This window comes from Mus pahari, chromosome X (assembly GCF_900095145.1).
Source record: "Mus pahari chromosome X, PAHARI_EIJ_v1.1, whole genome shotgun sequence".
Taxonomy (NCBI): Eukaryota; Metazoa; Chordata; class Mammalia; order Rodentia; family Muridae; genus Mus; species Mus pahari.
Window position 1 is genome coordinate 118042888 of NC_034613.1, and position 12694 is coordinate 118055581.

Sequence of the window (12694 nt, forward strand, 5' to 3'; positions counted from 1 at the left end):
TTTAGACAATAATTGTGGTAATTAAACATCAGAACATTTTATGGATTCTGCTAAAAAATCTCTAAGAAGTTTTTAAATGTTTCCATAGGGTATAGTCATAAGTATAATTAATACTTAAAGAATAATATTCCCTTGAAATTAAATCTTATATATCTATTTGCAAATTTTAGTGTACCTTTCTGTGTACATAAATAAGAACATATTTTATCTATCGTAACAAATACAGCTGACCACAGAAACACACATACACCAATAACTCTTTAACTATAAAAAATAATCTAGGATAAATTGATTTTCTCTTTCTGATTTGATATTTTCACAACATATAAAAAAGATAGGAGAATTTTAATACACTGAAACTAATTATAAAATATAGAACACAAAAAGTATGCTAAAGTATATTATTCATGTTTCTTTTCATAAGGAGAGAGAAATTTTTCTATTAATTTCTAGCCATCTGGAAACTGACAAAGATATTTTGGATATAAGAAACACCTTGATAGTTTTATTATTCTAAATTTTGGGTCAGATCAGAAGGAAAAGAATAAGAGAGACTGTTGAAGGAAAGTGACTACTCAAATAATTGGAATACAGACACCACAGAGAACAGAATAGTTATCTATGGACATATTGCCCTGAATGTGCCTGACCCTCGAAGCTAAGCATTCTTGGTCCAAATTAGTAATTTGATAGGAGAAAGAACTGTTTTATCCCTGGACTGTAGTGACAATATGATATTGAAGATAAATAGGACAGAATGAAGCACCAAAACAAAATTTTAACTTTTTGTGAAATGAAGAATCTATTTGCATGAGTAAGCATTAAAGTATATGAATTAAATTTGGTACATTTAAATTTTAGACACATGCAAGATGTTAATTATTTTATCCATTAAGATGAGAGAAAAGAACTCCTAAACCTGATAAACAGCTTCAGTGAAGTAGCTGGATATATAATTAACTCAAACAAATCAGTGGCCTTTCTCTACACAAAGGATAAACGGGCTGAGAAAGAAATTAGGGAAAGAACACCCTTAACAATAGTCTCAAATAATATAAAATACCTTGGTGTGATTTTAGCTAAGGAGATGTTGTATTTATAGGTTTTTACACTCTTGGAGATTTTCTAAATACAAAAATTTTTACCCTATATTCAAGGCTTTAAACGTAATTGAAGAACTCAGAAATTAAATTTAGTCTGATATTAAAAATAGAACCAGTAATAAATATGAATAATTTGGGCTTTATAATATTGAATTACAGGTGGAATAATTTTATACCTACATAACTTATTGTATTATTTGAAGTTTTTAAGAAACAAATCTTTGTCAAGACTTGGTATATTGTGGTTCAGTTTATCCTTACCTTAAATACTTAATGGGAAGTTTTAGCCTTTCTGAACAGGGAACTCAGTAAATAGAAAATGTAGATCATTATTTTTGTGATGATGGCCTCAAACCTTGCAAATACAGGAGAAAACAAATGAGAAGACTTCCGTGGACTACAAGGCCTATGCTTTCATGCATTTACTTTGCATTGCTCTAAAGAATTTCAACACTCATCCCCAAATAATTTGACTTATCAAATATATAATTCTATAAAATAGTAATATTTTAGTATATAAATTTAAACATGTATGAATTGAAGTTTATAGAACAAATAAAATTAAAAGAAAATAAACTCATGTATACATCCTACGATCTCTATGTGATGGTATGTACTCTCTGGAAAAGCAAGAGCTTTAGTGGGGACCATTTCGTCTCTATAATGTACACATGTCCTTTGGCTTCTGAAATCTTTAACCTGTTTTCCGTTTACCTCTCTGCTATTTAGCCTTTGGAAACAGGGTCAAATGGCTTCAAAAATATTAGTCACAACTTCCGTGACTTCTGTCCTCACCACTGTATGAACCTGACACTTTTTCCTTACTAACATTTGTATTTGCAGTATTATCTGTATGAATGTTTAGTTTAAAGAAAAACATAATTTCAACAACAGCTTTAAAGCAAGTCTTCAGAAAAGAACCCTTATGTCCTAAATAGCAATGTCTGTCAAGGTCTTGTGCTTTTCAAAAACAAAGTTTATCAGGTCCCTGCTCGCTCTTTCCATTATGTTCTTGATATGCATTAGAAGAACTACTTTGGCACTTTCCCAGGTTCCCATGAACAGAAACTACTTCTTAAATTTCATTATGCTTCAATTTATTTGGGGGTCCAGGTAAAGGATGCCACTTTATGTACATGGAGGTCAGAGAATACCTTGCAGGAATTAGCTGTTTGCTTTCACAATATACCCACTATAGCATAATGTATATTTGAAATTTACTATGTCAGTGGATCTTAAGTGTCTCACCATACACAAAACGTCAGTTTATGGTTGACAAGATATCTGATAAAGGTGCTTGCTTAAAATTATAAATCTGAGAATTGAAATGGATTTCTTTGTGATAGAGAGCATCTATGGAAAATCCATAGCTAACATTATACATACTATGAAGCTGAAACCACAGATTACAAATCAGACAGGAACCAATAAAGAAATTCACTGGGTAGAAGTGCTTGTTGCTGAAGCCTGATGATCCGAGTTCAATCTCTAAATCCCATAGTGAAAGGAGAAAACTAAGATTGTCCTCTGAATTCTACACGTGAGCCATGGGCCATGGAAAAGACACACACACACGGGGGTGGGGGGGGAGAGAGAGAACAGCAAGTACTAAATGTTAAAAAAATAATTGAAACTATTATTTTGTGATGTGTGTGTGTGTGTGTGTGTGTGCGCGCGCGCATGCCACAGGACTATGTATGGGGTCAGATGACATCAGTTCCCTCTGCCTTTACGTGGCTTCTAGCATTGACCTTTTGTCTTAATGAGATGTAAAAAAAAGAGCTTGGGAGTATTTTTATCTGATGATTTACATTGCGAAGCATAGCTCTATTTCTTGGTGACTGTCGAATTTGGCTTCTTATGGTCTTAACTATTTATGTTTGCTCTTTTGAAAGCCTCTCACTGTTTAGCTCCCATGGATCGCCCTAGCACCACCATGCTTCAGGGTCACAATACTTAGTATAGTTTATATTCTTTATTGAAAATATATTTTTTGTACAATATATTCTGACCACAACTTCCTCTCGCCCAAGTCCTCACAGATCCTCCCCACCTCTCACCTACCCAACTCCAGGTCCTTTCTCTCAATCCCTTTAGAGAGAAAAAAAGGCCTCCACCCTTACTGACTAGTTAACTGTTGATGCGTATATTTCATTCTAATTTCAGTATAATCGGACATGAATGGATTTTCTTTAGAAAATACCTTATTAGGTGATGCAGTCAAGTCACCTGTAACCACACTGGCAAAGCTGGGGCAGGGAGAGAGTGAATTTAAGATCAGTCTATACAGTATGGAGAATCTCAAAATCACAAAAGAAAAAAAAATGAGAGAGGGAGAGAGGGAAGAAGGAAGGAAGGGGAGGGAGGGAGAAGGGAAAGAGAAACAAGTACAAAAGATGACCAGTCTTGGATTAAGTGAGACCCTGTCTCAAAAAAAAAAAAAAAAAAAAAAAAAAGGAACAGGCAAAACCCCCTGTGAAGACTGTTTTAATTACATCATTATTATATGGCGGCCTCTTTGTTGTTTACCTTCAGAAGTCACTCATCTTACCGTCATACATGTTTGAATGGAAATTGAAGGTATGTTTGGGGCCCACAGAGTACAAAGTTCTTTAAAAAGAAAACTTGTCTTCTCCTGAGCTGTGCATTGGCTTTGTACTTTTTTTTCCCCAGAGCATCAGGGCATCAGGACCCCTCCTGTCCTCAACCCCCTCCCGCACAAAAAAGGGGCGGAGCATCCGGGGCGGAGGGGAAGGCGGGAACGCACGAGGTGGGCGGGGCGGAGCTGCTCTTATAAAGGCTCGCGGCGCTCCACGGGCCACCCGCTCGCGGCGCATCCTACAGACTGTTGCTTCGCGAGGGAGAGACTGCCTGAGGGAGAGCCTCTCCGGTGGCCGAGGGGCGGTGGCGGCGGCGGCGGCGGCAGCGCCGGGCGCCAGAGACTGCGTCTCCAGGCCTGTCCGGGAAGGAGGTGTTTTTGGAGGATTGTTGCAGATTTCAGTGTGAAAGGTGAGAAAAGTCGGGGCTGCGGGGTGAAAGTAAGGAAAAGGGGTGTTGCTTTGTGCCGGTCGCCTCAGTGAGAGAGAGAAATGATAACTGAGCTTTGTATTCCAGATTGTTCTTTTAAAAGTCTAATGGGGGAGAGGTGGCGATCATGTTACACCTGAGGAAAAATAATTCTTCGCGAGGTCGCAAACACTAACTTTTGAATGGATCTTTTGGTATTTTAGTCAAAAAGCCATGGTGGCTGTGCTAAATGTTTCGAAAAATCTCCGCGAATTAATCTTTCTTATTTTGAAAGAAGTTTTGATGTCGTAAATGAAAATTTAAAGGCTTTGGGATGCTGGCTTACTTTCTATGTGTTGTGTTTGCCACCGATACTAATGTTTTGGTAAATTTTGATCAAAAGTATACAGTGAAGTATAATTTGCAGATTCAAGTGCCTCGGGGAACTGGAAATATGGTTATTTTTGTCAAAGAATACTCAGTGTTTTAAAAGATAACACATTTTTAATAATATGTAAAAGATGATCTCTTTCTACATCTCTGCTTACCTATCAAGAGGATGAGTCCTGAATGGTATAAAAATATAAAAGGTAAGAGAGGCTGGCATGGGGGTGGTAAAAGCCTGGATTCCCAGTGCTTGGAGGATGGGGGTGGGGGTGGGGGCTGGATGATCAGCAGTTAAAAGCCAGCTTCCATTACTTAGTCCAGGCTACACTAGGCCTTGTCTCAAAACCAAACCCTGAGAGATCATAAAAGCAATAAACATTCATTACAATAAACAGAATAAATGGTACATCTAATAAGAAAGGATGCCTCGTATTAAAGAACATCTAAGGGAGTGCCCGATGTGTTTCCTTGCTTCACTGAGCATGTAGTACCTACATCAGCCTAAACTAACTGAAGAGAGAATTTAAAACCACAGGGGGAAAAGCTACTTGGGAACTATCTATGAGGATTGAATAAATGTAATTTCATGAAGTGTATTCAAGTGTACATGTGACAAAAGAATACAATCAAAAGTAGTAAACAACTCAGGCAGAGCATACAGAAGATGCAGGGTTTTGTTATAGTCTTTACAGGACTTTTGCTCTCAGATATAAAAATGGAGGTGAAAGGGAATAATTCATTTTGTTACAGGTGCTTGAGCAGATGCCCACATGCATTCCATTGTCTTAAGCTACAGCTGGATTTTCCTGTGGATCTGAGAAGGCTGGTTACCCAATCCCCTGTGCTTGCTTAAAGTTCAGCTACTTATGCTATAGTCCAGACTGGTTCAAACGGACGATATTTATATACTCTTGAGACCATATTTAGAAAATGTTCACATTGTTGAGCAGTATGTAGGAGATAAGATGCAGGCTATCATTGAATACTATTTAGTTGTAAAAAGAATAAAGTATGGCCAGATTGCTCAGTGGGTAAGTACACTTGCCATGCAAGGCTGGTGACCTGAGTCTCCAGAATCTATGTAAAGACTGAAGAAGAGAACTGACTCTACAGAGTTCCTCTAACCTTCACATGCATGCCAGGCCACATATACCAAGCCACCCCACATACACCAGCACACTCGCCAGCACCCAATAAAAAAGTGAAATAACTCTAAAGGCAATGAGAAGAGAATAGGTTTAAGGTTTACTCTAAAATTAAGTAACTTCCAGAAACTTCTGCATAATATAATCTCAAATCATTTACAAAAAGAGTATTATATATTACTAGAATGAGTGCAAGAGAAAAATAAATATACAAATGGTAATTTTTTAAAAAATGGTAATGTGAATAGAGTTAGAAAAAATTTCAACTTATGTATTACATATCTTCAGTTTTAAATGAGTGTATTTGAGTTGTTTTCATTAGAAAATTTAAAATATAGAGTTATGGAGGTCTTTAAAATAGTTAACAAATGATAATATGGAAATTATTGATATGGAAATACCAGCTATATTATTGAGAGATAAACAGCCTAATTTCAAAAAACATTCAAATATAAGGGTACAAATATATAGTAATATATCAAGCAAATTGCCATATTTTGATCACTATTGTAATACAAATACAAACCTTGATAGAAAATAATAAGCATTTGGTATTTTATAGTCCAAACCCTAGAATCGGAAGTTTTTTTATCCTGTTTTTTTACATAACACCAAGAGAGAGACAGAGATGGAGACAGAAAAATGGGGAGATGGAGATGGAGACAGAAAGATGGAGAGACAGAGAGAGGAAGGAGGGAAGGAGGGAGGGAGAGGGAGATGTTTAAGCTGAGAATGCTAATTCTGGGAACTTGAGAAAACCAATGGTCACTCCCACTGTCCCCTCTACTGACTGTGTGGCACTTAAACAAGGTTTCCTAGATGTTTTCCAGGCCATCATTTTTATAATGTGGACAAACAAATAATAAATTCTGTTGAGTCTTAGCAGACTGTGAGCACTTGCATTGGATGTGATTGAAAATATCTGTTGTATATAATTTGCAAACTCCATACAAAGAAAATGAGTGTTGTGAGGATTTATAAAGTACCCAAAATGATAACAAAACGCCAGGCAGATTGATAGGATGCAGCTCATAGAGCAAGCAAGGAAACTTGCTTCCCTCCCTTTATGTCTCTACCTCCTAATTTCCTGAATGGAGATGATTTTAGCATGAAACAAGTACGGGGTTGTTCTAAAAACCATTGCAACATGTATGAATAAGAGGGGGAATCAGCATATGGTGAGACTCCTAGGGATGTGATTTCACTGCATTCCTGTGCCTCATGACAGCCAGAGTCTGGGTAGGCGGTTTCTCTGCATTTTTTCATTTTATTGATTTTATTTTCTGTCTTCCTTTTGCCTAGTCCTGCCTGTGATATCACTTGTGACCAGAACAGCAGTGCAGCCATACAAGTACCCAAAAGGGTGAAGGCTCTTCTGGGCAAACAGCTGAAGTGTGAATCAAAACAGCTGGGCCATAGTGTCAGACTACCAAAGTGCCTGTGACAGAGGGTAAGATTTTTTTCCAGTTTCATCAGATGTCTTCCATTTAAAAACATTTTGAGGTCACAAAGGTTCTTCATTTATTTTGGATCTATAGTATTTTAAATTTAAAACTGCCTTTGTATCAGAGATGGTTCCAGTCGAAAATTTGGAGTACAGTTTATTTGACTTCCCATATTGAAGCCAGGAGAAATGGAATCAAATGTTGTCATTTTGAGAAAGCCCCTCCTGTCTTAAAGAGAAGTCATGGTAGTGGCCTGTAAACCGGAATAGCAAGTCCTTGAGAAGTGCTGTAGGTTGTTATCACCGCAGACCACACAGAACAGTTACTAGGGTTTCTTAGGATCTGCTTAAAGGCCCCAAGGCTTTCTCCTTAGAAGGAAATCTGTGCTTTCCTGCATAGTGTTCATAGTGGCTTAAGGCACTCACTTCTTTTCTGGCAACCATCAGAAATCTCTGACTCCAGAGTTCGTGCTGTGTTGTTGAAGTTGAGTCCTCTGTCTTTTGTCCACGAGATTTTCTTCAATTATCTTGGATAAACTGGGCAACAGTAGCAGCTCAGAAATCATTAAAACTTAGCATTCCCCAACATAATCGAGAGAAGCCCAAAAGTCTCCAGTTGTCCTGGAACACAAATAATGTCCCCCACAGTGCCAAAGACCCTCCTGCTCAAGTCCCTTTCTTCTTTTACAACAGAAGAGAAAAGATAAAGATACGGTATCCGGTTTCTGTTATCTTAGTCCTTCCGAGGTCTTGTCCATCCTGCCTTCTTCTGATTCTGTTTGCTTTTCTGACCTGCACCCTGTCTCCACTTTCATTGTTCACCCACCTTTCTCCTTGCCCAAGTCAGCCTTTTATCTAGTCCCCTTTCTTTGGGGGTTATGTTTTAATCTAACCCAGTTCTCACTAATTGAAAATGTTTTCTTAAAGCTACCTTGTGAATTTTCAGGGGAATGAAAAACATGCTAATAAGATAAGGCTTCTCGGAAAACACTACAGGAGTCTGCAATTTTTTATTGTCACGTCATGAAATTGAAGTTACTGTTTGATATTGAACAACCTAGGTTTAACATTAGAGGTCCACGTGACTCATTCATCTTTGTTGAACAGGCTGTCTGTGATGTGTGGAGATGACAACCTAAATTTGTGTGGGAAAATAAAAGGTAATAAAGGTTTCAAAGCCACAACTATCTGACGCCCTATTTGAAAAATATTACCGTAACGCCCCCACTATAGCATTGTAAATCCTGATGTTGGAGCCTACCAACAGAGACCACCACCTCACCAACAAACCCTGGATTCCCTTTTCAGAGTGGGTACAGAATCATTTTGACATCGCCTGACCCTTCAGCTTAGGATCTCTGGAAGAACGATGGTTGGCTTCTTTCTGTAGAGTTCCCAGTGCCAACAGTTTTTTTTTTCCTTCTTCCCATTTGTTTATTACAGGAAGAGCTTTGCTAACAGTCCAGCTCTGTTTCTCTACTCTAGGTTGTTAAAACGAACAGGAGATTATTCACGTTATCTCTTCACTCTGTTAATTACTGAGATCTTTTAACATCTTAGAATGTTTGCTTTTAATCTTAGCACAGCATTATCTTAAGGGATGTAAACCTCAGAATTGTTATCCCCAGGCAGTGTGTGTAAGATATAGCTCCCCCTAGGAACTACCATGTCAGAGTTAAAGCTCAGGAAGAAGGGATGGCTAATCATTAATAAAGTGGAGTGGAGTGAGCCTTTCCCTGCATACGTTTATGGCATTTAGTGTCATTACAGGAACAGGTAGATCTGAAAGGGAACTGACCACCAAGCTTCAGCAGCAAAGAAAGACATGTCATAATGACTGACTGGTTAGGAGGATGGCGTAACCTTATGCCAGTTCTGGTCAGCACAAAGGCATCCTGCACCAAAATATGCCAAGAGGGAAAAAGGATGTGGATGAGTGTAGCAAATACTAAGGATGACAGCAGCTTGCCAGTGTCTTCAGCACCAGGGCTGTGATGTTGAACCTCACTCAGTTTTGAACAGTTCACTGGTTTTCCGCATAATCTGAGAGTAAACATCACCTTGCATCCTAGCAGACAGGCTATGGATGGTGATGGGGGAGAGGGCACATAGTGTAGGCAGACAGACCTGCTTTGGCTTTTTTTTTTTTCTTGTCCCTTTCCTGGCTTTATAGCAGGACTGACTTTCTATTTCCTTGTAATCTTACCAATTGTTGATTTTATAATTTCTTTGCTGCTTTTCAATCAAACTGAGCTTTAAAAGGTGAAGTTTTGGTCTTAGTTACATTTGCATCTCTTTGATGACTAAAGTACGTGGGTATCTTTCATATGGTGCTGTTTTAATTTTGAGTGTTTGGGTTTTAAGGGGCTCCACTGAATAAATTGATAGAAAATGGAGTTGCACAAGGAAGCCAAAGTGTAAGCTATAGTACAATGGTAAATTGCAGAACACTGATAATTGTAAAAGTCAAGTGGGACTTATAAAAAAGCACCAAATTTAAGTAAATACTGCCAAATAGGTTTGAGGCTTTTAGCAGTCTACGGACAGAGATATTTAGAGCTGTTCTGCATGAACCTGCTTACAAGGAAGCAGAGCGTTCCCTTAAAATTTCATGACCTACTCATGTCTTCCCGTCCTTTCCCATTTATTTTGATTCTGCTATTTATTTCTAATTAACATATAAGAGCTACTTTAGGCTGCCTTGACATTTGTTTTTTTTGTATTTTTATTTTTCAGTGGACTTTGCTAGTTTTTTTTTTTTTTTTGAGGTAGGTGCTTACTCTCTAGTCCAGATTTTCACTCTGTAGCCTAAGCTCCCTTCAACCCCACCCCCTAAGCTTCCTTAGTGCTGGAATTATAGGTGTAAGGCACCACACCCACCTTTAGAACAGACATATTTTTGCTTGAAAACAGTTTTCCCATTTTTACTTAGTGTTTTTTACTACAAGTTTTCCCTCCCTAATTTCAGTATATTTACATACATATTCTTTAAAGAATTTAATTAGTGTTTCATATTTAGAAATGACTGTGTGAAAGTTTTAGAAGGATGAATAAGACTTGATTTTATACCCACACACTGTAATACACCACACACACACACATACACACACACCCCACAAACACATATACACACATGTCCCACCCACACTCATAATCAGTACACACATTCACACACCACACACACAAACAACACCACACACACACACACACACACACACACACACACACACACACACACACCAGAGCAAGTGGTGGGGGAAGCATATAATCTCAGGACCAGGAAAATTAATCTTTCAAGGATTTAACTTTCCCCCAAATAAGGTATCATTAATTCACCTCAATCACAAAGAAGGGCATAGCAAATATTTTTAATACATTTTGAGCAGCTGGACCTTAATTTAGTTTGCAGAAATAAAATGGCAGAATAGACAAAACAAAACATTTATGTGTTGCAAAAGCTGTTCTTATGTAGGTCTTTAGTTTATGGTAAAGGCATTTCTGCAGTGTTTTCAGGGAGGGGTTCATCCCACCCTGGTGCTCTGACTGCAAAGTAAAGGACACATGTTGCCTTTTCTGCTTTTCAGTTTGAAAAAAAAAATAAAAAGCACATTGCTTTTTTTCAGACTGAAACAAGTCTGAGTTGGAGCTGGTGGCTTTCGCCCCTCCCTAAGGGGCTCTTCCCTGCAGCCCCCCGCACGAGAAGAGGAGGAGCTTATGCCTGCTTGTGGGAAGCGAGCAGCAGCGCTCGTCCTGGGGGAGGGGCTGCACTTCTCCAGGCGGCAGCGGCAGACTAGGAGCTAGGAGGTAATGGCTGTCTTAAAGCCCGTTATTTTCTGGCAATTTCTTCTCGCTTCGGTGGGAAGGTGGAAAAAGAAAATAGAGATTATTGCCGGGGAGGGGTGGGAATGCAATAATGTTTTGATCGATTTGTCCTGACTCGGGTGGAATTAATCTCCTGGAATTTGGGGTTTTCGGATAATTTGAAAGTCCGTAGTGTGGGGAGAGGCGGTCAGATTGCAGCTTCTAAAATAAGACTTCAGGGAGGCATGCCACTCATGTTCATTTTCTTACGTGGCATTCCATGTTTTTGTCTCTGGTACATTTTTTTTTTTTTAAATCGGATTTTGTTTTAAACATTTGCATTCTGCCAAAAAAAAAAAATAACTGGCAGAAAACGCAAACATAAAATGAATGACATAGAAAGGTACATGGGCTTGGGAGGAGATTTAGATACACTGTTGAGTGATATCACTTGTAAAAATAAAAATGTGCGTTTTCCTGACTGGGGGCGGGGGGGGGGGCGGGAAACTAGACTCCTTGTGTCTCCCACTGTTTGGGTGTAGTTGGTGGTGGCAGAAGTGAGACATAACCTTTCCTTTTTATTTTAACTGCTTTCAGCATTTTCAGAATTGCTTTATTCCCTGATAATTTTTATAATTAGAAAAGCAAAATGATGCTGAGATAGCAGACTATTTTATTTCAAACACACTCATGCATGCATGCGCGCGCATACACACACACACACACACACAAGTCCACACAGAGATACGTGCTCTCATAACCCTTTCCTTTTTCTGAGAGAGTTTTTTTTTTTTCTGGACCCAGTCAAGCAAGGAGCCAAGTTGTGTAGACTAGAGCCCTGCATGTACCCTGCTTGTGAGGGCTCCTCTCAGGCCACAGGTAGAGAGAGCAGTGAACCGTTCTTTTCTTTTTTCTGTGTTATCTCAGTTTAAAAGTGAGATAGGGAACTTGGTTTAACTCTCTAAGCAGTTTTAAAAGTATTATGCAGCACGATACTTCAATCCTATGGAATGTTCCAACACTGCCAAATAAAAGTCTGAAGCTGTTGTGCTTTGAAAAGCTGTCTGCAAAGTAGAAGTCGGTGGAAAAAAGTAAGTTTAGAATGGCCTCAGTGTTTTAAGCTATTTAAAGAGAAAAACTATGATTAACAAGGTGTGTGTCACCAAATCAGGAAAAAAGGGTGTTGATATTTAATGGGATGTGTAAGTGATGGGGTAGAAGCAGTCTTCCCATCTCTGTTTTAAAGTAGCCTCTGTTTGTTTGTTTTGTTCTGTTTTGTTTTGAGGCAAGCTCTCTCTAGACCAGGCTTCCCTGGAACTATGTAGTTCTAGGCTGGCTTTGTGACGTCCTCACGCCTCAGCCTATTGAATGGTGAGAATGTAGGCATGAACAAACATGCTGGATTTAAAATAATCATTAATCTGCATTTAGTCGTTTTCTAATAATATTGAAAAACTTGGAATAACATGCTTCAAAGTTGGGGCAGGGGATAGAATTTGAAACAATACATTATAATGAACCAAACTGGCTGCCAGGTATGGTGTCTTGTATCTGTAATTCCAGCATTCAAGAGCCTAAGGCAGGAGGATTGCCTTGAGTTTTAAAGTTAGCATGAGACTGCAAAGTGATTTGCAGATCAGCCTGGGTTGCAGAACAGCCTCCTGATTAAAAGAGCGAAAACAAACAAAAAAAGGTGGTTTCTAATAGTATGGATTCGTGTGTGTGTGTGTGTGTGTGTGTGTGTGTGTGTGTGTGTGTGTGTTTTGTGTGTGTTTTGTGTGTGTGTGTGTGTGTGTGGTGCTTGTGTG

At 38.6% G+C, this 12694-nt stretch overlaps 1 protein-coding gene across 2 annotated transcripts in view; it reads left to right on the plus strand.

The window, feature by feature from the left end:
* The first annotated feature begins 4066 nt into the window (after positions 1-4066).
* Pwwp3b (PWWP domain containing 3B) overlaps positions 4067-12694 on the plus strand; it is a 27562-nt gene continuing 18934 nt past the window's right edge. The window contains exons 1-2 of one of the 2 annotated variants that reach the window (XM_029534510.1): positions 4067-4112; positions 6944-7091. The gene's annotated coding sequence lies outside the window, so the exon portion shown is untranslated. Of the gene's footprint in view, positions 4113-6943; positions 7092-10840; positions 10890-12694 lie in introns of those variants that run through there. The other variant, XM_021187844.1, reaches the window with a different exon arrangement.